Genomic DNA, 24,031 nt, shown 5'->3' with positions numbered 1-24,031 from the left:
GTTTATTGAGGTGGGGTTTGCTGAGAGGCTTCCTTTTCTGGAACGTATTCTCCTTTTACCCAAGTGAGATAGACCTTTCTTGCCGATCATCTGAGTCTCTCGGGCTAAAATAACTGCTCCACCTCTTCTTTCCATTGGCTCTGCTATTCTAGGATTTGCCATCGATCCCTAAAAGGAGTGGGTATTACCTGAAGGTTAGGAAATGGGTGAGGTTTACTGGCAGATTTTAGAGAGAACAACTGACATCTTTGGTTGTGATATTACATAGTAGCTTTAATATATCTTTAAAAAGGAGGATTTTCAATGATTTACATATAATATACATGTATACACAAACAGGTATATATACACACATATGTGTGTGACATACACATAGCCACTCTCACAATTGCCATTTTCCTTTTGCAGTCATTTTTGCCTATATGATAAGTGTAAATAGAATCAAATTTTCACAAAATCAAAAGATGGATATGTAGTCATAGGGCCCAATGAAGAAGGGGAACCACATATCTATCCATAGGTACAGTAGGAAAGATGGTTTATTTCAGAGTCAGAGAATGTAGGTAGATTCAAATAGCATCTACTACCTGTATGATATTAGGCAAATAACTTTTCTCCCCCAGGTCTCAGTTTCTTCATCTCTGAAATGAAAAAGGGTCAGACTTGAAGTATAGAATCAGATTATTCCTTTTACCCGCCTTATCATAAGATATACCCAATTCATCATGACTTGGGCCAAAATGTTCCCTCAGGATAAATAAGGGATCATAGAAGCATGGATGATGATCTGAGTCCTATGTATGCCAGAAGGTATTGTGCCTTCTTTCTACATAGCTCCTTTTTGGAATATGTTAATTCATTTATTTTAGGTTTTAACATTCACTTCCATAAGATTTTCAGTTCCAAACTTTCTCCCCATCTCATCCCTCCCCCCACCCCAAGACAGCATGCATTCTGAATATCCCTTCCCCTAATATGCCCTCCCTTTTCTCACCACCCCCTTCTCTTATGCCCTTCCCCTTCTATTTTCCTGTAGAGCAGGATAGATTTCTATACTGCATTGCCTGTATATCTTATTTCCCAGTTGCATGTGAAAACATTTTTTAACATTTATTTTTAAAACTTTGGGCTCCAAATTTTCTTCCTTCCTCCCTTCCCTCCCACCCTCATTGAGAAGGCAAGCAACTTGATACAGGTTATACATGTGTAGACATGCAAAACACTTACATAGTAGTCATGTTTTGGAAAACTAACTACATTTCTCTTCATCCTATCCCACCTCCCCCCACCCCGTTTATTCTATGCTCTCTTTTGACTGTCCCTCCTCAGAAGTGTTTGCTTCTGATTACCCCCTCCCCCAATCTGCCCTCCCCTTTATCATCTCCCCAGTCTCTTATCCCTTTTCCACCCTATTTTCCTGTAGGGTAAGGTAGATGTCCATACCCAACTGAGTGTTTTATGTAGCTCCTGCAGGGCTTCTGTGAGAACCAACAGGAATTTTACTGTTTGTTATAATTTCATCACAGCTTGTGTTCACTGAAGCAAAAAACTTGCTGTCCTCATCATCATTTGCCCCTTAGTACCCCTTCTTCTGCTCCCCTCCAATAACTAGTGTCCTAGATTTTAGTGGGGCTGTTTTTTAATGGCTGAACTAAGTTTACTTTTACATATAATATTTTTGTTGGGGATTCTATTTTTCTCAGTAGTCCCCTGTTAGAGAAGCTTTTAGCCATCACAATGTTTTAGATTGATCAGTCATGATCATAGGAACGTTTGAAATATCTTGGGTCTAGATCTTTATGAAGTCCTATGAGATGGTAAGAAGTCTCATATTATCAGGTTAATGAAGGTAGAAAAAAGTTCAGTCAAGAGTCAGGTTCAATAAAAAGTTCCCTGGGGGTAAATGGTAAACCATTTTGGCTTTGGACTTTGGCTTGCATGTCAAGGATCGGAGAAACTTTTGAACTGTATGACACTTCCACTTAACTTTTCTGAGCTTCAGTTTCTACGTTCCTAAGATAAAGATGGCAAAAGCACCAATCTCCGACTGTGGTTGTGATGATCAAATGGAATATAATATGTACAATTACATTCCAATCTTTAAAGCATTATATAAGTCCAGGGCCCATAGCCTTGAGCCTTTCTTCTGTCTCACCAGCAATCTGGACCAGGTTTAGCCTCTTCAGGGGTCCCTAAAAGTGGGTGTAGAGGCAGCTGATGGCTCAGTGGATAGAGCACTGGGCCTGGAGTTAGGAAGACCTGAGTGCAAATATGGCCTTAGATACTTGCTAGCAGTCAGAGCAAGTCACTTAACCTCCAATTGGTTGACAATTGGCTAAGAATGGATCCATTGGAGAAGGAAATGGCAAAGGCCTGTAGTATCGTTGCTAAGAAAACCTGAAATGAGGTCACAAAGGGTTGGGCATGACTGAAACAACTGAATAACCACAAAAAATGTATGTTTATGTGTGTGTGTGTGTGTGTGTGTGTATCCTCAGACGTTAGCAAGCAGATGGAATGTGTTGGGAGGGTTTATACAGAATGATTAGGTAAGATCCCTAGTTGTGTTATTTCAAAATGGCTTTAGAAGCATTTTCAAGAAATTCTTTAAAAAATTAAAATTATCTTTAAATGGACACAACAAATTTGAGTATATTGAAGAGATGAAGTATGGCATAATGGGGTAGAGAGAAGGCTCACAAAAGGAAATCAACACTAGAGACTCTAAAATAAAAATATGCTAGAAGACATACTCTTTTACATACAGTGTGTAATGAGATGGTCTTTTACATTGTAGTGAGCAATGAGATGCCTAGCGAGGGTGTTATAATTGCTTAGGGCAGGACGCTAAGAAAAATAGTGGCCATAAATTAAGGACAGATGAAATATAAAAAAATGGGTCTTTTATTGCTGGTTCCCCATTAGAGTTGGCTCAGAGTTGCCTGATGAGGAGAACAGTCAGATTTATGGTCAAATCTTTGTATTTCACCTGCCATGGTCAAAGAAATTTGCTATGAAAGGAGGAGGATCAGTATCGTTCTAACAACATCAATCCTATTTCATCAGGACCAATTTCCTCAGCTCTATTTGATTTGAGGTAAAACTGGGACAGCTAATCTTGTGCCAGAGTTCCATATTATTAAAAGGGTTTCATTGCCAGGCTCATAACCTACTAAACCCACTAACAGATTTCAGTATATATAATAAAAACATTCCACATTAAGTAGATTACACCAGTCATATTTAATCTCTCATTCCTGTCCAATATGCCATATGTTTCTGCAAATATTTATCTCCTTTTTTGCATTTCTAACATGAGCAGAGTTAGGGATATAAAGAAAAAATATATCTTTTTAAAACTTTGAAACTTTTGATAGAAAAGTTCTTTCTCTTTTTGCCCTTTTTGCTCTTGGTTGATCAGGCCATCAGAAAAAGATTAGCTGGAAATATCAGAACACAAATGTAAGATGCTTACAGCATATATTCTTCATAAAAACAAAGAAAAACACAACCTAGATTTCCTCTCCCTAGAGTTTTAGGGGAGGAAATATTTTAATTTAGTTCTAAACTCTCTCTCCAGGGAGGAAAAGAGGGACTGCAATACTCAAGGTTCAGGGCAAGACTTAGTCCCACTGTGGTAGCAATCAGAGAAGACAGAATTCTATCATTGAGACATACGGTGACCATCCAACTAAAGAATACTAGGCTAAGATCCCACCATTGTGCGCATCCAGGGCTATGTTTGTGCCCCCAAACCCTTCAAGTTTCAACTCGACATAAACACCATGAAAGAACTCCAAATGCTTCATTCACAAGTTTCAACTTTCAGAAAAGAGCCAAAGTGGCACCCTCACATTGTCCAGAACACTGACCAAATGCCACTGATTTAAAAACATCAAACATTGGTGGGTCATAGGACAAAACAATGAAAATATTAAATACTTATTTGTGCAGCAAAGCACAGGCTTCTGTGATAGGATGTACTGACCGCCATTCTAGCAACTGAACTCCAAGTTCATCATGATTCAATTATGCCAATAGGGCTAAAACCACCTGCACTTCATGTCCCAAATACTGGCTGACTACAATAGCTATGCTCCCACCAACATTCAACCCCACGTCCAAAATCACTACTACACTTGGAACCATAGGTGACCACCAAGAGGGAACCTTTTTATATATCAGATACTGAACTGAGTGTTCCTCTATAATCAAAATATGCATTTCCCTGCCTTCACTCACGTAGTCTCTTCTTCATTAGGAATCCTGATCCATTTCCCACCAAAAGGATTTATGGAAATTACTATTGTGAGATTTTTTTCAGCTGCCCACATTTACACAGTATCATCATGGGAGCAAGGTAGCCATGATTCTAGATATGAGCCAGCTCTCTGAATCAATCATCTAGATGGGACATGACTAAAACATCTAGTGATAGCTATAAAGTTCCCCAAGCCTTGTTAGAGAGCACTAATCTTTGCTTTTCATTAAGGCAAAGGATATGGCTAAAACTTGGTCCACCTCAATTCCAAGAACACTTCAGTCTTACCTTTACCAAGATGCCCTGACTTGAGGATGAGGACAATTTACTACAGATTTACAATCTTCCATTTAATATTCAATGGAACCTCTGAGGCTGAGATGCAACTGAGCGTGTATCAGTTCTCTACTGCTTGTGCTAATTTCGGTCTGACAATTAACACCGAGAAAACAAAAGTTTTCCACCAGCAAGCACCACACCATCTATATGTGGAACCACTGGGTTACAGCAAATGGAGAAATTTTGAATGTTGTAGATAAGGTCACTTACTTTGGCAGTATGCTTCCCAGGAATGTACACATAGATGATGACATTGATGCATACATTGCCAGAGCTATTAGGAGGTTCCAAAGGACAGTGTGGGAAAAAAGAGGTATTAGGCTGGCTATCACACTGAAGGTGTATAGAGCCATTGTGCTGACCTCATTGTTGTATGCCTGCGAAAGCTGGATGGTTCACCAGAGCCATTCCAGGAAACTGAATTGCTTCAATTTGAATTGTCTTAGGAAGATTCTGAAGATCATTCAGCAAGATAAGGTACTGGACCCTGAGGTCCTTTCTTGAGCTGAACTGACAAACATTCAAACTCTACTGCAGAGAGAATAACTCCAATTGGCTGGCCCTTTTGTTTAAATGGCAAACGTTCATTTGCCTAAAAGACTATTTTACGGTGAACTCACACAAGGCAAGCGCTTACTCAGAGGTCAGAAGAAATGAAACGAGGAAACTCTCAGGATCTCTCTGAAGAACTTTGGAATTGATTGTGAGATGTGGGAGACACTGGCACAGGACCACCCAGCATGGTGTGCCCTTGTTAGAGAAGGTGTTATGCTCTATTAGCAAAGAAGAATTTCAGTAGCTCAAAAGAAAGGTGTGATGCACAAATTGAGAGATAGCTCTACTCTAAATGTTCACATAGATTATTTGTGCCTGACCTATGGCAGAACCTTCCAAGCTTGTTTTGGTCTGATCACCCATGAGTCGGATACACTATACCTTGACCCCAACATAGTAATGTCCTTTTGGTTCTTTCTGGGCATGAAGAACAACAACCACATGCAATCTTCCAAAGTGTGCACTGAATTTCCATTGAGACTAACCTACTGTAATGAGCCTCTATTATACCGTGGTCCCTGGATGTAATGCCAAAGAAACTTCCCTAAGTTTTGGCAGCACTGAGGACCATCTAGCTGAGGAATGCCACCATTGCCCAAACATGTGGCCAGAATGACAGATTTATCACCCCCTGACTTTGGACCATGAGCTAGAGAAAAAACTGAAGCCTTCTTTTATATATTGAATACTGTCCTGAGTATTCTTCTAGAAATGAAATATGTATATTCTTGCTCTCACTCACACTGTTGCTTCTTCTTTAGAAATACTGGCCTGCTTCATACTAAATGGCTTTCATAAAAAGCTCTGTTATTGACTGTTGCAAAATCAGATAATGCTATTGTGGGAACAACATACCTATGATTCTAGTCCCAAGACAACTCTCTACCTCAACCATCTGACTAAGAACAATCCTCTTATTAAAAGACTCATCTCTGCCCTCTTCGCAGCCAAAATGTCTAGCCACAACTAAGCAATTACTCAATTCTCATCACCAAGCATTGATTGTGCCCTGTATTTCTCAAAAGGGTATGGCTAGACAATTGGTCTACAGAAAGAAAGCAAAAGAATAACTCAGCTTTGCTTGATTTGAACACCAGGACAAATTCTAATGCTTAAAATCTCCCTAATAATGCCCTGTAGCTATTTTGGGATCCAATCAGGAGAATAAGCCTCCAGTGGATCATAGTTCCTGGATGGAGTCTCTCTCTGGACCAGGCCACTTCTGTAAGATTTTCCAGTCATGTGACCATCTAGCTGAGGACCACCAGGCTAAGATTCCACCAATAAGTACATCTATAGCTAAATTTGCATCCAAAATCCGTAGCTGAAAGACATCTAAAGTTTCACCCAGGCATAGGTAACATGGAAGGACTATAAGTGCTCCATTAAGCTATATCAACTTTCAGAAAAGAAGCAGAGTTGTGCTATAACTTTGTCTACAGCATTGGCCAAATGGCACTAATTTTAAAAACATCAAACATTGACTGGGCCTTGGACAACGAACCAAAAACATAAAAAACTGATTTAGAATCAAAGCAAATGCTTCTCTGATAGGACACACTGCAGCCATTCAAAGGATGTGCTACAAATTCATTGGGTCCAGTTATACTAATAGGGCCAAAAAATCCGTATTTTATACTCAAAATATTGAATGACTACAATTTCTATGGTCGCACTAGCTCTCAGGTCCATGATTGGAGTAACAGTTTTCTTGATACCAGATGGGACCATGGGTAAATACAAAAAGGGAGGCTTTAAAAAAAAAAATATCGAATACTGAGATGAGTGTTCTTCTACATATTTGATGTTTATTTTGATGAAATTTGATTTTGAAATTAATTTGATGAAATATTTACCTTCTATCCTTATTCACACTATCTTTTCTTCTTTAGAAACTTCAGTCCATTTTCTGCCAAAAGTATTTCTGGAAATGTCCAAGCCAAGGTTGTTGTTGGCTTCCCACAAACAGATAGCACTCTCATGGGAACAAGTTAAAAATGATTCTGGGGCTGAGTTCAGTCTTTATATCAATCCTCCAGTCATACTAAAGTCTTCTTATTCCAAGAAAGTACCTCTCCACTTACTACACCTAAAATATTCAACCACAACTGAATAGTTCCCTAAATCTTGTTAGTGAGCATTGACTATTCTCTCTATTCTTCACAAACACCCAACCCTCAGAAGGAGCCTCCATTGGACCATAGCCCCTATTTCAGGATTAGGATACCTTCCTAAGATTCGAGGCATAGGAAGTTTTACTCAGAGTCAAGCAGCATGGAAGTAATACAGGTGATCTATTAAGATGTTTCAACTATCCGGAAAGAATCAAAGTTGCATTATCACTTTGTTCTGAATGCTGGCCCCAAACCACTAATTTAAAAGCATCTAACCATGGCTGGATTAAAGAAAAGGCACTGAAAACATCAAATATTGATCTACAAAGCAAAGCAAAGGCTTCCCTGATACGATGGATTGGCCATCATTCCAGGAATAAAGCTCCAAGTTTATCAGGGTCCAAATATACCACCAAGGTCAAAGCCACCTACCCTTCATACTGCAAACACTGGGCACATTACTTGGCACTGGGATGCTACATTGCCATTGCTAGCACCCAACCTTATGGTTAGAGTAATAGCTCTCACCATTATATTTTGAAACATGGACAAAAAGGAAAAAACAAAGCCTTTTTTTATACTTTTAATGCTGGACTGTGTTCCCCAGAGGAAACATGTCTGGACAATTCTCTTTTGTCTGTATAAAAAAAAAAGATAAGAAAGCCTTTTGAAAAGAGTAAAGTGGGCAGGATCCTTAAGAATCCTTGCCCGCTGAAAAGAGTAACAATAAATCTTTGCCACCTTGACTTAAAGAATGCTTGAGTCTGTAAATTCATTCCAGATGACCCCGTTGTGCACTCCGTTCTTTGAGGGGTCACAACCTCTCAACCTCTCAAACTGCAACACTAACAATATGGAAAGTTCCCCAGCTATTTTTGTTGCCCCTCAACCCTTCATCATCTCTCTTTGTTGCTCAACATGAGGGAATGGCCAGGAGCATTTAGTCATGCTGACCATCATCTTTGCCCACTTTCTACTGGCCCACCAGGAGAGTCAAGGTAAGGTCTGTCAACCAGTGAAGTCTTGTATTATACTTTGCATCATCTATTATCATCTGGGTATCAAGCAGTATAAAACCAAGGCCCTGGAGAAAAGGAGCATCTCAGATTGTGAGGATCCTATTTATTAAAGGATCCTGAAGTCCTATTTATTAAAGTGGGCCTGGTCTCTTTGATAAATAGTTATTGGCTTGGAAAAAAAAAAGATTAAAGTGATATATAGGTGTGAGCTATTTTCAATTTAATAGTTGTCTTTCACATACAAACCAGAGGTACAACATTTTCCTACTCCTATACTCTCTCCCCTTCATTTGAAACCCTTTCCTATTTCCTACTAAAAGACTGTCTAAACAATATTAAGACAGAGTTGTTCTCAGGTGCTTGAAATTAGATAGTATCATTGTAGGAAAAATATCACCTTGGTTCTAGGGCTGAGCCAACTCCTTACCTCAGATATCTGGCCAGAATTAATCATCTTACTCAAGGAACACACCTCTGCCCTTGCGTTATTAAAAACAACAAAAAAAATCTGGCCATAGCTACTCAGTTGCCCAACACTCATCATTGAATATCACTGTGCACTCTCATTTCCTTATCAAGGAACAGCTAGATTATTCGTCCATGGTAAGCAAAAAGATAACTTTAGTCTTTTACTTTCCAAAGTGTCCTGAATTGAGGACCAAGATAACTCCTACTAATTTTCAATCTCCCCAGTTGTTCCCTCTACCTCCACTGGGACCCAAACACCAGAATAAGCCTCTATTGTAAAATGGCTCCTGAGTGTAGTCTGTCAGGACCATGGCACCTCCCTAAGATTTTGTACCATTGTGGCCATACAGCTGAGGACCACCTCACCGAGATCCTACCTGTGTGGAATTGTACAGACTTTACCAAAAAGCCCTAGCCTAAAGACTTTTCTACTAGGATGGTTCAGCTTCCAGGAAAGAGCCAAAGTTGCATCATTATTTTCTCCTGAGAACTGGCCCAAAGCCACTGATTTAAAACATCAAACCATCTCTGGACTGAGGACAAAGCACTGAACATAACAAATAGTAGTTTATGAAACAAAGAAAAGTTTTCTCTGACAGGACTGTCTGACCACTATTCTAGAACTAGGCCTCCCACTTTACCAAGGGCAGAACATCCCTGTCCTTTCTGCCCCAAACACCAGGCAACTCCTGTGGCCACACCTCCACCAGCATCCAAATCCATCTCATACAAAGGATGGTGCCTTAGCAATACCTGATCTCAAACTCTATCATAAAGCAGTAATCATCAAAACTATCAAGAAATCAAGTTGTGGATCACTGGAATAGATTAGGTATACAAGACCCAGTAATCAATAATCCTAGTAACCTAGTGTTTGATGAACCCAAAGACCCCAGATTTTGTGATAAGAGCTCACTATTTGATAAAAACTGCTGGGAAAACTGGAAAAATAGGACACAAACTAGGGGTGGACCAACATCTCACACCATATACCAAGATAAGGTCAAAATGAGTGCATGATTTAAATATAAAGGGTGACCCCATAAGCAAATTAAAAGAGCAAGATCTTCATGACCCAACAAGAGATGGAGAGCATTATGAAATGTAAAATAGATAATTTTGATTATATTAAATAAAAAGCTTTTGTACAAACAAAGCCAATGCAGCCAAGATTAGAAGAAAAGCAGAAAGCTGGGAAACAATCTTTATGGCAAGTGTCTCTAATAAAAGCCTCATTTCTCAAATATATAGAGAACCAAGTCAAATTTATAAGAATACAAGCTGTTCCCCAATTTATAAATGGAAGGACGTGAACAGACAGTTTTCAGTTGGAGAAATCAGTTATCTACAAGCATATGAACAAGTGCTCTAAATAATTTTGATTAGAGAAATGCAAATTAAAGCAACTCTGAGATGCCACCTCATACCTATCAGTTTGGCCAATACAACCAAAAAAAAAAAAGAAAAGAAAATGATATATGTTGTAGAGGATGTGGGAAAATTGAGACAGTAATGCACTGTTAGTGGAGTGGTAAACAGATCCAACCACTCTGGAGAGCAATTTGGAACTCTACCCAAAAGGCAACAAAACCTTGCATATCCTTTCATCTGGCAATACCACTACTAGGTCTGTATCCCAAAGAGATCATAAAAAAGGGAAAAGGACCTAAATATGCAAAAATATGTATAGCAGCCCCTTCTGTGGTGATGAAATATTGGAAATTGAAGGGATGCCCATGAACTGGGAAATGACTGAACAAGCTGTGGTATATGAATGTAAGGGAATGCTATTATGCAATAAGAAATGATGAACAGGCAGATTTCAAAAAATCCTGGAAAGACTTTCACAAACTGATGCAAAGTGAAATGAGCAGAACCAGAAAAACATTGTACACAGTATCAGCAACATTGTGTGATGACTCAGCTTTTCTCAGCAACCTAATGATCCAAGTGCAAAGGACTCATGAAGGAAAATACTACCAATATCCAGATAAAGAACTGCTAGCCTCTGAATGCAGATTGAAGCATTTTTTTCACTTTATTCCTTCTCATGGTTTTTAAAAATCTGTTTCTTCCTTCATAACTATGACTAATATGGAAATGTCTTATATGATAGCACATGTATAAACTATATCAGAATGTCTACCATTTTCAGAGAGGGGAGGGGAGGGAGGGAGAAAAATTTGGAACTCAAAATCTTGTAAAAATGAAAGCTAAAAATTTTCTTGACATGAAACTAGGAAAAAAATAAAATACTATTAAAACATTTTTAAAAGTACCTTCTTGATTCCAGTTGGTTTTTAAAAATATTATCATATATCACTACCTTTTTCACAACCTCCTCTAAACTGAGTACCTCCTACAATGATTTTCTTTGTTTGAGAGTCATGTTTATTCAATCTAAGGTTTTATCTCCATTTTAAAACCAGGCCCCAGTTAGTGGTTTCAGACAGATCTAATTCTTAAAGGGACCAAATCTTTTGTTTATAATCATTAAAACCCCCTCCAGAAGAGTTTGTTGCACAAACATAATAGTTTTTTTTTTTTCATTCCTTACAATATCAGGATTGGTGAGGTTGACAGAAACTTCAAGCTTCTTGCAAGGAACGACGTTCAGTTGTGAGACTGATGAGTAATTAGTGTTAACTTGCCAACTTTGACTCTTCGGCATCTGATTTTGCATTGGATCTGAAAAAGACCAATTGGAGCCAGATTATACAGGGCTTAAAGTGCTAGAGATGTGTGTATTTTCTTTTCAAGGTATTAGGGAGGCACTAAAGCTTCTTGAATAGGAAAATAAATTATTTGACCTGTGCTTTAGGCATACAAATTTGGCAGCAGCGTAAGAGATGGAGTGAAGAAGGGAAAGGGTAGAGGCAGAGAAAACAATTAGAAAGCTGTCACAAGACAGAGCCAAGATGACCCAGTGTTAGAGGTGAGCTCTCCTTTACACACTCTTCCAAAGAGATCTAGAAAATGTACCAGGAGGAGTTCTAATGGGGAAATACAGAAAAAGTTACAATCCTTTGTCCATTCCAGGTTGGCATAAGGAGACAGACAGGGAGTTCTGTGGATATGGGATAAATTTGGGCAGTAGTACATGGAGTTTTCCAATGTCAAAAGCAAGAGGAGGTCCCATTCCAGACCTATACCAGAGAATGGCAATGAGGACAGGTGCAAACTGTCAGCTTTGCTGCCCACTACTCAGTTCCCTATTCAGGAGAACGGTATTCCTTGGTAGGGAGGCCTTGGGCAGTGTATGGAGATAGGAGAAAGTTCAAAAGACAGCAGCAGCAAAAATGATATGGTTCAGACCCCAAGCTCAGAGAAGGATCTCATTTCTAGCATCTATCCTAGCCTAGAGACGAATAACTATGGTCTCTGTGTGACAGTTGATATAGTGGTTGGTAAGGATGGCTGGCCTCTTCTCCACAGTAATTGCCTCCTTGGATGATGGCTGTGAAGCCTGGATTGGGAACAGGATAGGTAGGCCAGGAGGAGTTCTCACTCCTACTTCTTTGTTGTTGTGGTTCAGTTGCTTTTCTGTCATGTCCCATTCTCTGTGACCCCATTTGGGGTTTTCTTGGCAAAGGTACTGAAGTAGTTTGCCATTTCCTTTCACAGCTCATTTTACAGATGAGAAATCAAGGCAAACTGTCACACAGAAGCCAGGAAAGCCAGCCAAGCTAAAACAACAGTCAACTTGAGAGACAGGAGACAGAATGTGCCAGGCAAGTCAACCCACCACCACCACCATTTTGACCACAATCTCCACTCAGATCTTGATGAAGACAGCACAGAATTCTGAACCCAAGGTCTTTAGAAGAGCAATGTTTCTAGCCCAGTGCCCTTAACCATTTTCTTAAGAAGCAATTCCTGTGTAGGTGCAGTCTGGCAACTGCGACTGCAGGTGCTACAGATACACATACAAAAGACCTAGAAAAGAAAGTTCTTTTCATGAGACATGTCCTTTGAATGGGGAAAATCTAAACAAACTATAGCACATGAATGTAATAAGATATTGCTGTTATATCTGAACTTATGAACATAAAGAGTACAGGGAATCACCAAAGACTCATGTGAAATGGTACAAAATGAAGTAAGCAAAACCAAGACCAAAAAAATACACGACTGCCACAATGTAAATGTAAATAATACGATGGTAACGACAAATAACAAAATTGAATAATGAATTTCTCCTCAGAGAACAGATATAAGAATGTATCTCATTCCCTTCTTTGCAGAGGTGTGAATCTATGTAGGTGTCATACTTTACTGACGTTTTTGTTTCATTTTTCTGAACTGCTGATTTCCCTCTTTCTTTTGTATTCTTTGTTATAATGGATGACTCTGTGTGGGGAAGGGAAGGATATAATAGGAAAGACAAAAAAAATTAAAAATATACAGACACACATATATACATATGTATGTATATGCATACATACTTAACTCAGAGCATGGAGGGCCTTTCATACCAGAATGAGTACTGAATGAAGTATCATTGCATTTGGCAATGAGGATAAGGGAAGGCTGTCAAGAGAGTGGATCACTAAGGGGCAGTAACCATGTTTCAAAGAGTTCAGGAAGGAATACGTACTAATGAAGTGGAGGCAAGAGAGAAGTTTGGCAGTAAAAAGGACAGAAGGAAAAAAGCATATATTAAGCATTTACTATATGGAAAGTGCTAGGGATATTAATGGAAAAGTAAGACAGTCCCTGCTTTCAAGGAGCTTACATTTTAATGGAAGAGATAACATGTATGGAAAATTTTATCTGTCAGTTCATCATGGTCCTTAGGGTGCAGCACCAAGGCAGATTTAAATGATGCCTTTTTAAAATTAATTTTACTTATTTTAGTTTAGTTTAGTTTTAGTTTTCAACATTCACTTCCATAAGATTTTGAGTTTCAAATTTTCTCCCCATCTCTCCCCTCCCCCCCAGACAACGTGCATTCTGAATACCCCTTCCCTTGATCTGCCCTTCCTTCTATCACCCCCCCTCCTTCTCTTATCCACTTCCTCTTCTACTTTCCTGTAGGACAGGAGAGATGTCTATACCATATTGCCTGTGTATCTTATTTCCCAGTTGCATGTAAAAACAATTTTTAACATTTCTTCCTCCCCACCCACCCTCACTGAGAAGGCAAGCAAGTCAATACAGGTCATACACATGTAGTCATGCAAAACCATAACAGCCGTGTTGTGAAAAACTAAGTATATTTCACTTAATTCTATCCCACCCCCCATTTATTCTATTCTCTCCTTTGGCCCTGTCCTTCCTCAAAAGTGTTTGCTTCTGATTACCCCTTCCCCCAATCTTCCCTCCCTTCTATCATTCCCCCTCTCTTATCCCCTTCCCCCCTATTTTCCTATAGTGTAAGATAGATTTCCATACCCAATTGACTGTGTATGTTATTTAAATGATGCCTTTTGAAAATCATTTCCACTGATAAAATCATATGAGTTTCTTATGTTGACTCATATGAGAGTGCCTAGAACTTTGGTGGCCAGAACTTTCCTCTCTGGGTCTTCAGTAGCTGTGGTCACAGCATCTGCAGAAGCAGTTGCTAGGCTGCATCTTCACAGGAATTGCCTCCCAGGATGTTGGCTTAAGGCACCATTCTGGAACCACTGCTCTTCTCAAGCCTCTTGGTTTCAGGGGTCTGGAGCTGTCTCCATCGGTTTCTGAGGAGAGATGGTGGCATGAACACTTAATTATTATAGGAAATTTCAAAATAAAATTTAAAGAGTTAAATTCAAGTCAACAAACTGGAAAAATCAGATCCAGGCATTCATGATATAACCACAAGAGAAAACAGAAATAAATGTCTTTATGCTTTTTTGAAATAGAGTAAGATCATGTATTATAAATATCCACTGTAGAATCTTAGTTTAATAATGATTAATACCTTCCATCACTTTTAATAGTGATTAAGTAGAATTTCTCATGGGGTTAAATGGTAATTTCACATAAAAGATTGGCAACTAATTTCCAAATTCTGGATACATATTTACCCTGGATTGAAATGGCAGGGAATATTAGATGCTGGAACGATATACCCAACAATATTCTAACTGTAGCTTTGCCTTTGACTTTTAGGATCTACACAAATCTCAGCATAACCCAAACATACAAAAATTTAAGTCATATTGCTCAGCGGTAGCATGCTTAGCTCAAGTCAACCTGAGGGGCAGGTCTCTGCTGACTGCATCTCTATGCAGATACCCCACAATTGACCAGTCTAACTAGATGTGATCTTAAATTAGTGCAGTGGTTGCCCATATACTATAGATTCAGGCTGTGAAAACCCTGGAAAATCACTTAACTTTTTAGTGCCTTGGCTTCCTCGCCTGTTAAGATAACCCAGGGATATTGTGAGAGTAACTTAGATGCATGCTCTACAACCTTCTATTGTGTGTGGCCATTGTTGGAGATGGCTTGCCCCTGCTCCACAGCAGTTGATTCCTCTGATGCTGGCTATGGTAGGGGCTGGAGGGTGATGTTACTCCAGGGCCTGTTGACATTTGATCAGAGCCTATTCTGGAAGTGGGTTTGGTGGTTTTCCTAAGGGCAGAGGAGGGGGACGGAAACTTTTAAGTTCAGGGTTCCACACTGTCTCCATTAAGGTTTGAGAAGAAATAGTTTTCAAGGTGATTTGTTTTTGGTGATGAAGGTTTGACTTTTCTGAAACATGTTTGCCTCTCCTTTGGGGTGCCTTGCTGCTTTAGCATGGCTGGCAGTTGACTGACAGTAGGTGGGGATAGCTGTCCCCTCCTCCACAGGAGTGTTTGAATGGATCATGGCTAGGCTGGCAGCAGGATTGCTGATCTGGGTAGTATCTTTACTACCACTCTCAGAGATCTTGTGCATTTCTGCCGCTCTGTAGTTAGTCACTAGCTGTTGCTAGTGGTGAAGAACGTAAGTGATTTCTCCCCTTAATTATGGCTGTGGGTTCTGGGCTGGAAGCAGATCTGGTTGATTGGGAGTCACTGCTCTAAGGCTTTTGGGGTCAGGGTCCTAGGTTGTCTCCATCAGATTCTGTGGAGAGAAAGTGTTCAAATGATTATTGTGATTTGACTTGCTTAGCAATAGATGCCTCTTCTTTCTTCCTCAGGGTACCTTGAGGCTTCATGTAGGCTGGCTTGGCTGCCCATTGGGTGACAGTTGGTTGGCAGTTTGTAGGAATGGTAGTCTCTTCTTCCACAAGCGACTCCCAGTGAAGGTGAGTGTCTGATATCTTCTCAGCAGGAGCAGAAGACCTCATCACAAAAGTCCCGAGGCTATTAAGAAAACAATAGTAGCAGTCCCTTTGGCATGCTTACCATCATACTTACGCTGTTTTAAAATTGAAACTCTGGGAGCAAGTCCCAAGGGATAGTGCTAGCTTTGTGACAGAATGACCCCCAGTCTTCATACCAAGAGAGTTCTAATGCCATAGGTTTCCTTGATATTGGGGAAATCAGTATTGCAGACATATCATAGAAAGAAATCACAAGGTCTTGTGTTATCCAGAGACTTAAGTTTAAGGAAGCACCCTCCGGGAAATCTAGCAACATTCTGAAAAGCAGACTTGGGCGCCCAGGAGATTTATCTTTTGGTTTTCTGGTTAGTATGAAATTCCCATAGATGAAAGCCAAAATCTTAGTCAATTTGAAGTGAGACTATAATTCCTATAGCCTTAGTTTTTATTTTAAATTCCCTAGTGTTTAATTTCCATTTTTGAGCCCCTCTCCACCCCAGAATGTCACACTTCACCTCAATATACTCAAATTTGGTGTTCCCATTTAAAGAGAATTTTAAATATTTTTTGAGAATTTACTGAAAAGCTTTCTAAAGTCACTTTGGAATATCACAGCTAGAGATTTTACTTAGCCATTCCATATAAACTCTCCTAACACACCCCCACCTGCTTCCTAAACTCTGGGGACTCCCACTTCATTTAGAGACTCCTTCAGATGTTTCCCTCATCCACGTTTATGGGGAAGTCAGAATTAATTTTCAAGTGTATGGTCTCTGGATTAACTCTCTGAGGACTTTGTGCATTGTTAATAATAATAGTTCACATTTACATGGTGCTTTAAGGATTGGAATGTACTTTGCATATATTATATTTCATTTGATCATTACAACAACCCCTCGAGATAGGTGCTATTGCTAATCTTATCTTACAGATGAAGAAACTAAGGCTGAGAAAAGTTGTCAGTGCCATACATTTGAAAAATGTCTCCCATTCTTGATCCCCAAGCTAATTTGTATTCCATTTACACTTGGGGACCTCTTTGGTGCCTCTGACCCTTGACTGACGGTAACACGGGACTTACTGCATCCTCCTAGGATTTCATGAGGACCTGAAGATCTAAAAGTAAGAAATTTCAAATGCTCCTAAGATCATGACTAATCAGTCTAAAAAGTTGTGGAAGTTAGACATTTCCCCAGTAGGAGAAAAGGAATAGAGAATCCCCAACAAAAATGAAGTAAAAGTAAATATAGTTTAGCCATCAGCAAAATAACTCTCCTTCTTGGAATGCTAGCAGAACAAGATGTATTACCTCAGACTACCTATTTTAATACTGTGCCTTAAAAGGTCATTTATTCCTGATAGGACATCAGAGGTGGCCTTGTCATCATGAAGCACTAGTTATCTTTTACTTTTTCAGTTTTACTCTGGTTACACCAGCCGCTAGGAGTTATTGGAGGGGAACAGAAGAAGGGATGAATCACTATTCATGATGATGAGGACTGTAAGTTGTTTACTTCATTGGAGACAAGTGCTGTCATGAGATTGCAATAAACAGTAAAAACTCTTGTTGGTTCTCCTAAGAGCCCTGTAGGCATTGTGTAGACAGAAGGCTCAATACCTTTGGCATATACAGGACTCAGTTTGTCAACCATGCTCTTATAATCTAAAGATCATACATTTTAAATTCTATTTTATCTTTTTTTTTTCCTGGAGGAAAATCATTGCACAGGTCATGGTGATCTTACCCAAGATGAGGTAGGTAAAAGGAATAAGTTGATCCTAGACTTTAAGATGGGAGAGATCTTAGAGGTTATCCTAGTTTGACTTCTTCTCATTTTCAGAGATGGAGAAACTGAGATCCAAGGAAATAAAATAATTTGATCACACAGGTAATAGTAACAGGGGTGGTATTTGAACCTACCTATGTTCTCTGAATCTAACACCAGGTGCTTTCCCACTGTGCCTGAGAATTGATATGTGGTTCCACTCTTTCACAGGACCCTGTGAATCCATATATCTGTTTTTGGGTTTTGTAAATATTAAGTTCTACCTTGCAAAGATGACCAAAAAAGAAAAATGTCAAGAGAGGGGCTATAGAAGGATAGGCACATAAATTCATTGTTGGTAGTGCTTTGAATTGGTCCAGCCACTCATGAAAGTAATTTGGGATTATATCCCTCATTATCATCTCCATGCAGATGATTCCCTGTCTATGTCTATTGTCTCTATGATATCTATTATATCTATCTATCTATTCTCAGATCTACATCCAATATACACACACATACATATGTATAAAATACAATATACCCTCCCCCCCGTATCCACATATGGGTGGGAGCTCAGCCTGATAGTCCTCAGCTAGATAGTGATGCTGCTGCAAAACCTTCCAGAGGTGCCCAAGCCTTATTAGAGACACCACATAGGGTTCATTTATGGTCAGGCAAATTGTTAAAGCCAATTCTGTAACATCATTTTACTCGATGATGTAGATTCCTGTTGAATTGATGGGACCATCTGTGGATTAGGTGACTGCATAATTGTGGTCAAATGTTTGACTCAGGTCCTGGCCATCTAATGGATAAGAAGGGGTATTTACCCCCACTGGAATCACAGTGAACTTATTCACCCATGAAGGTTTTATGTAATTAATCTGGGAAGCTAAAATAATCTTGTCTTGACTTTTTCAGGAAAAAAAATGTTTTACAAGAACTGGACCATGATGCCTGTGGCCAAGTCAAATGCTAATTTCTTATAATATGGTTTTTATATACACCTTTAGCTCTATCTCCATAGAGCTCAACCTGGTAGTACTCAGCTTGGATGTTGATTGTACCACAAAATCTTCCATAGAAATTTCACCCAGAGCTTATGGTCAAGAGACTCAAGACAACTTACCAAAGGCAGTTCTGAGATATCATTTTATTTCCACTGCTAATGAAGTTTCTAGATCCCCTTTGGATTGATAGATGGCACAATCAAAGGATTTTGATGCAGGTTGGATGACGACACAGCTATGACCAAATGTTTGATCCATGTCCTGGCCATCTGATGGGTGAGGTGGGCTATTGGCTCAACCCTAGAATCATGCTCCTAAAAGTAGAAAAATTTAAAACACACCTCAATTTTGATTCCCCAACAGCAGGGAAAATAGAACTAATTATTTTTCACCCCAACAGGGCAAATACAAGGTCTTTGTATTTCTAAGCTATCAGAATCTTCAGGATGGGCCACAGGAAAATCCAAAAATTTTAGAAAAGTATTGCAGGAAGTTTAAAGAAGGTCTGACTTCACTAAGATAAAAGGAGAAGATAAAGATTATAATGCCTTTCAAGCTGTGAACTTTACTTAGAAAATTGTAATTCTCTTCTGCAGGAAGTCTTGAACCTTCTTATGATTTCCAAGCTTGATTTCCCAGATTCTGGTATTCTTGTGCATATGATAAAAATAACTGGGATCATGTAGCAGACTTTTAAACTGAGCAATTTAAAATTTGGAATTTTATTGGGTTTGATCAATTAATTGGGGAAAATATTACTCTCAGTATAGTTGATCTGTCCTCTGGATAATAACTTCTGCTGCTACATTTTTGTAGCTGTGAGAACAAAAATGACAACTACTCTATACTGGTTCCTGAATGTGACTGGTACAAAATGCCAAAATTGGAAGATAAGTGGAAAGAGTTTATGCTTGTAGCTGATTTGGAGATGTATTCAACTAGATTGATGTAATTGGACTGACAGTAAGTTTTGTTTCTTGCTTCATTTTCTAAGTCCATGATATTGATTCATGTTACTTTTATGTTTACAAGTTTCTTGCGTTGTGATTTTGAAAATCGTTGTACTGAAATGCTGCAGATTTGTGGGATGAAACCTAGGGAGTGATGCATTTATATCACTTGGGGTTAGCTCCTCTTTTTGATCAGAATGCTCTGATTTTATAATTGAGCTACTAGAGATGTGTCTGAAATACTGAGTGATCTTTTTCTGGCTAACAGCATTCCTGAGTATTTAGATGGGTGTAATTTGGTTTGTCAAAAAGAGAAAAAAATGCCTTGGTATTGGGAAAAGTACAAGAGACCCTGTAAAGACTCACTGTCATGGGAACTTCTCTGAAAATTTGCCAAACTGAATTTTCTGCCTCAGTAAGGTTAAAGTAAACATTATCAGCTCTGTGATACAGAAGAAACTTCAGGAGTGTTTGAATAATGAGAACTTTAAATTCTACCTGAAGACTGCAACAATTTCATCATTGGATTCCAGAGGGGCTAAGACCTACATGTACTATTTTCCTTCCCCCATTCACAGACAAATGGGAGAGATGGCTTGAAAGTTTGCTTTTTTGGTATAGGAATTTATTATAGGGTAAAATTGTATAACAACTGATTATTTTGGAATCTATGGAAAACTAACTGGATAAAATGCAACTTGAATGAGTTGTACCTTTGAATAAGCTTTGGATGAACAGACTCCAGTTCAAGAAATTTTCCTTTTTGTCCTAGAAATTGACAAGCAGGGCATAAAGCTATCCATGCTAACTGTAACCTGAGTCTTTCTGGCTTTTAGTGAATTATCATGCATTCACTTTGCATATAAAATCCCTTTGTGTGATTGTTTTCAAGCTAGTGAAAGCTTGGAAAGACCTTGTATATGCTTAATAAGCACTAGAGATGAATGTTTTCATTAATTATTATTTACTATGAGCTTACTATGTTACTGTTAACTTGAGAGACACTTGCATCCTGCTCCAAGCTATAAACAGCAGAACTTGCTATGTGAGGAAGAACCCCTGGGATTGTAGTTCAACTTTCTCTGAATATTGAATCCAGGCATAGCTATTTAAATTATTGTTAAGCCAGTACTTAACCATTCAAGGAAAAATGCCAAGAGTTGCTCAGAGGGAATACCATCTCCAAATGTTACAAGTGGATGGATATTTCTGGGAAGGCTGAGAAGACAGCCATATGAAGTAGTGGCAGGATCCTCTTAACTTGGTTTCCCCACTGTGCTGTTTTCTTTCTGAGCACAAACATTCCCACTTGTTAGGACCTGAGCCTGACTATGAGACAATTTTTATTAAAAAGGAACTCTGGTGCATATTAGCTGCTCTAAAAAGCATTTGTGAATCTTACTTCAAGTCAAAAAGAGCTGAGGGAGTTTTACTATCTTATACAAAGGAGAGGTCGGTCTGTGATTTTAGGCTTGGCCCTGATGAAAAAGTTTTGATCTTGTTACAATCACTTTTCTCCTTGTCCTTTCACAGCAAATTTCTCAGACCGTGGCAGGCAAGCTGCAAAGGTTTTATAATGAATCTGACTCTTTTGATCATCAGGCATTCCTGAACCTACTATGGTGAGGATGCAGAGATGAAGGGCTCCATTGCTTATTATATTCCTACTGTTTTGAATCTGGATACATTTTTTGTCTCAAATTCCTGACCTAGAGAATTATAAAAGCCTCCTTGCTGACTAGATTAATAGTTGTATACTTATGCAAAAGACTATGTCATTGTGATTTCACATTCTCTCTATCCAAGTGGCCTTTCATTCTCCTGTGACCTGATATTAAGGCTAATATCAGGGGAGAATGATAAAAGATATAAAGGCGTGAATCTTAATGGAGTAGTAAATCTTACCTTGAGAAAAACAAGAGCAGACTATTTCTGTTTGGCTGTGGGATACATGTGGTTGGCTTCAAAATGTTTCCCCAAAGCTAAAGAATATACTTAAAAGTCTGAGAGTAGCTGTGATTGTATTAGTGGTCTGATTTGTGTTTTGTTGTACCAGTAAAAACAACGACAAAGTGTCAAATAAAGAAAATTATCATGAAATGATATATTTATATTTGACCCTGTAGGTATCAGGGAACAAGGCTGAAAAGTTGGAGCAAGGTACTGAACCTATTCCAGAAGACCCATTTGAACATCCACAGATGGGTTTCACACAAATCACTAAACCTAAGGGTTTTGAGTGTGTTTTAGTAATTGTCCGTAAATTCCCAAATTAGATTCAACCTTTTACAAGAAGAATTGATTTAATAGCTTAAAAAAATTTCAAGGCACTTGTTTGAGTATTTCTAAGACAATATCAAGAGACAGAGGGGTTTTCAAGGATTCTTCCTCTAACATAAAAATAGCATTATCCATATCATCTATAGGGCTAGGGCAAAGTACAAAGAACAAACGGTATATGAAAACTGAAATTCTCAAAAATTTCAGATCAGTTGCAAGTATCCTCATCTGATGGTCTCCCTGTAGCCCTGACAATTATAAGATTAACACTGTAAGCCTTGTACCAGCTTTTACCACACGAATGAATTATTAGAAGACCAATGTGATTAGGTTTTGTCAGGTCCCAGTCAACTGTGCTAAGTCTTATCACTTGTAGATTTGATATAGGGAATCACCCCAAGGGACTTTTTTGCATGACTTTGAATTGGAAAGTAGATTGGCTGGAAGCAACATCTCTTCAAATCTGCCCTAGATACAGGATGGAAAGGCCCATCCCAGGTACTTCTAACAACTGACACCATAGTGAAAAACTCCAAGGTGCTAAATCGAGGATACCTGTCTATCAACATGGGTGGGTTTGAAAGTTGGACAATTTGTGGGTGGCAGTCTAGGACAGCCTCCTTTTTCTCAGAATATTGCATGCCTTTATGCAGTAAGCAACTAAACCCACAATGCCAGATCAAGAAACCTGCTGAGTGGACATTAAGATTCATTCCACGTCTTCCTCTTTGCACTCCTGATTATATATAGCAATACAAATCTCTTAGACTAGGGTCCTGACCCTTTTGGAAGGGTACCTAGGTGCCAGATTTAAGGCAAAAACTGAAGTTTGAAGCTAGGTCTAGCTCCTTGTAAAATATTGGTAATGATGTCTCAATCTATAGTTGGTAGAACCATAGATTCTGCAAAAATGCTACTCTTGAGATCCAGGCGCCTACCTCTAAATGTGGATACTCTTGCCAATTAATAACTACTCTTCAAAACAGTAGCTCCAGAAGGTTTATGAGTAAAAGCTTGACATTTTTGGAAATTATTACTACCATTCATTTTTGCTAAGAGTTTTCATTTATACTGTTTTCTTTATTGCCTCTCTGATTTATTGTGCTATGACTGATTGATTATTGATGTTTTCTATTTAGTGTTTAAGAGATAATTTTGTACATTTGTATGTTTTGTTATCCACATATTTTGGTTTCATCACAGCACTCTTTGGACTAAGTTTCCTATTTTGTTTATAAATAACTGCCTTGCTATACTCTGAACTATATTGAGTAACCCCGACACGATAATTTTTGAGAAAATATCAGTGGGGAATTGTGAAAGAGGTAGGTGCACACGAACACTGTGAGTTTTGGGGGAAGCATCACTTTCCCCACATAAAGTAACCTCAGATAAAGAAACAGAACTATGGCATTTGTACTTTACTTCCTTCCTTATTGGTGACAACAAAGTCAGTCTGAATCATTATATTTTAAAAAGGGCCTCCAAAATCTTACAGATTTCCTGACAAAACAGGGAATTCTGATAAGAATAACCACAGAGAAAAACATTTTCCAAAGAACCGTATCTTTCCTTTAGCAGCTCCCATTGCTTCAGGACTTACACAATTCTCCCCTCCCCATTTCTTTTGAACTAAAGAATGCCAGTGTTTGGCTGTGTACTCTAAGCAATTCTAAAAAGCTATAAAAACTCAATCTGTACCCTAAAAAATGGAAGCAGCTACCAGACTGAATGCTCAACCTTAGCATGCTAATTTCTTTTCCTTTCAGTTTGGCTACTCAATTTATTTGGCCCCAAGACTGGGATTTTGTGGACCTGTGAGATTCTTCCTGACCTCTCAAGGATGCCAGGCTGGGAAATGCGCATAACAACTCAATAATGAACAATGCATTTAATAGGACCTCCTTATTTTACAAATGAGGCTGAGAGGTTAAGTGACTTGCCCACTATTACTTAAAATATTTATCTAGCAAGAAAAAGACCTGTATACGAGTCCTGTGGTTCCAAAGCCATTGGTCTTGTCATG

General features: G+C 38.8%; 1 long non-coding RNA gene across 1 annotated transcript; it reads right to left on the bottom strand.

Moving 5' to 3' along the window:
* Window positions 1-277: 277 nt before the first annotated feature.
* On the bottom strand, window positions 278-22,002 carry LOC110222508 (uncharacterized). Its single transcript, XR_002328412.2, has 4 exons — window positions 18,895-22,002; window positions 14,151-14,440; window positions 11,314-11,444; window positions 278-641 (listed from the first exon to the last, which is right to left on the bottom strand). It is a non-coding gene; the product is annotated as an uncharacterized LOC110222508 (long non-coding RNA).
* Between the last annotated feature and the right edge of the window lie 2,029 nt (window positions 22,003-24,031).

This window comes from Phascolarctos cinereus, unplaced genomic scaffold (assembly GCF_003287225.1).
Source record: "Phascolarctos cinereus isolate Bilbo 61053 unplaced genomic scaffold, phaCin_HiC Scaffold_726;HRSCAF=1367, whole genome shotgun sequence".
NCBI classification, from domain to species: Eukaryota; Metazoa; Chordata; class Mammalia; order Diprotodontia; family Phascolarctidae; genus Phascolarctos; species Phascolarctos cinereus.
The sequence above is the reverse complement of the archived record's forward strand: the minus strand, read 5'-3'. Positions and strand labels throughout refer to the sequence as shown.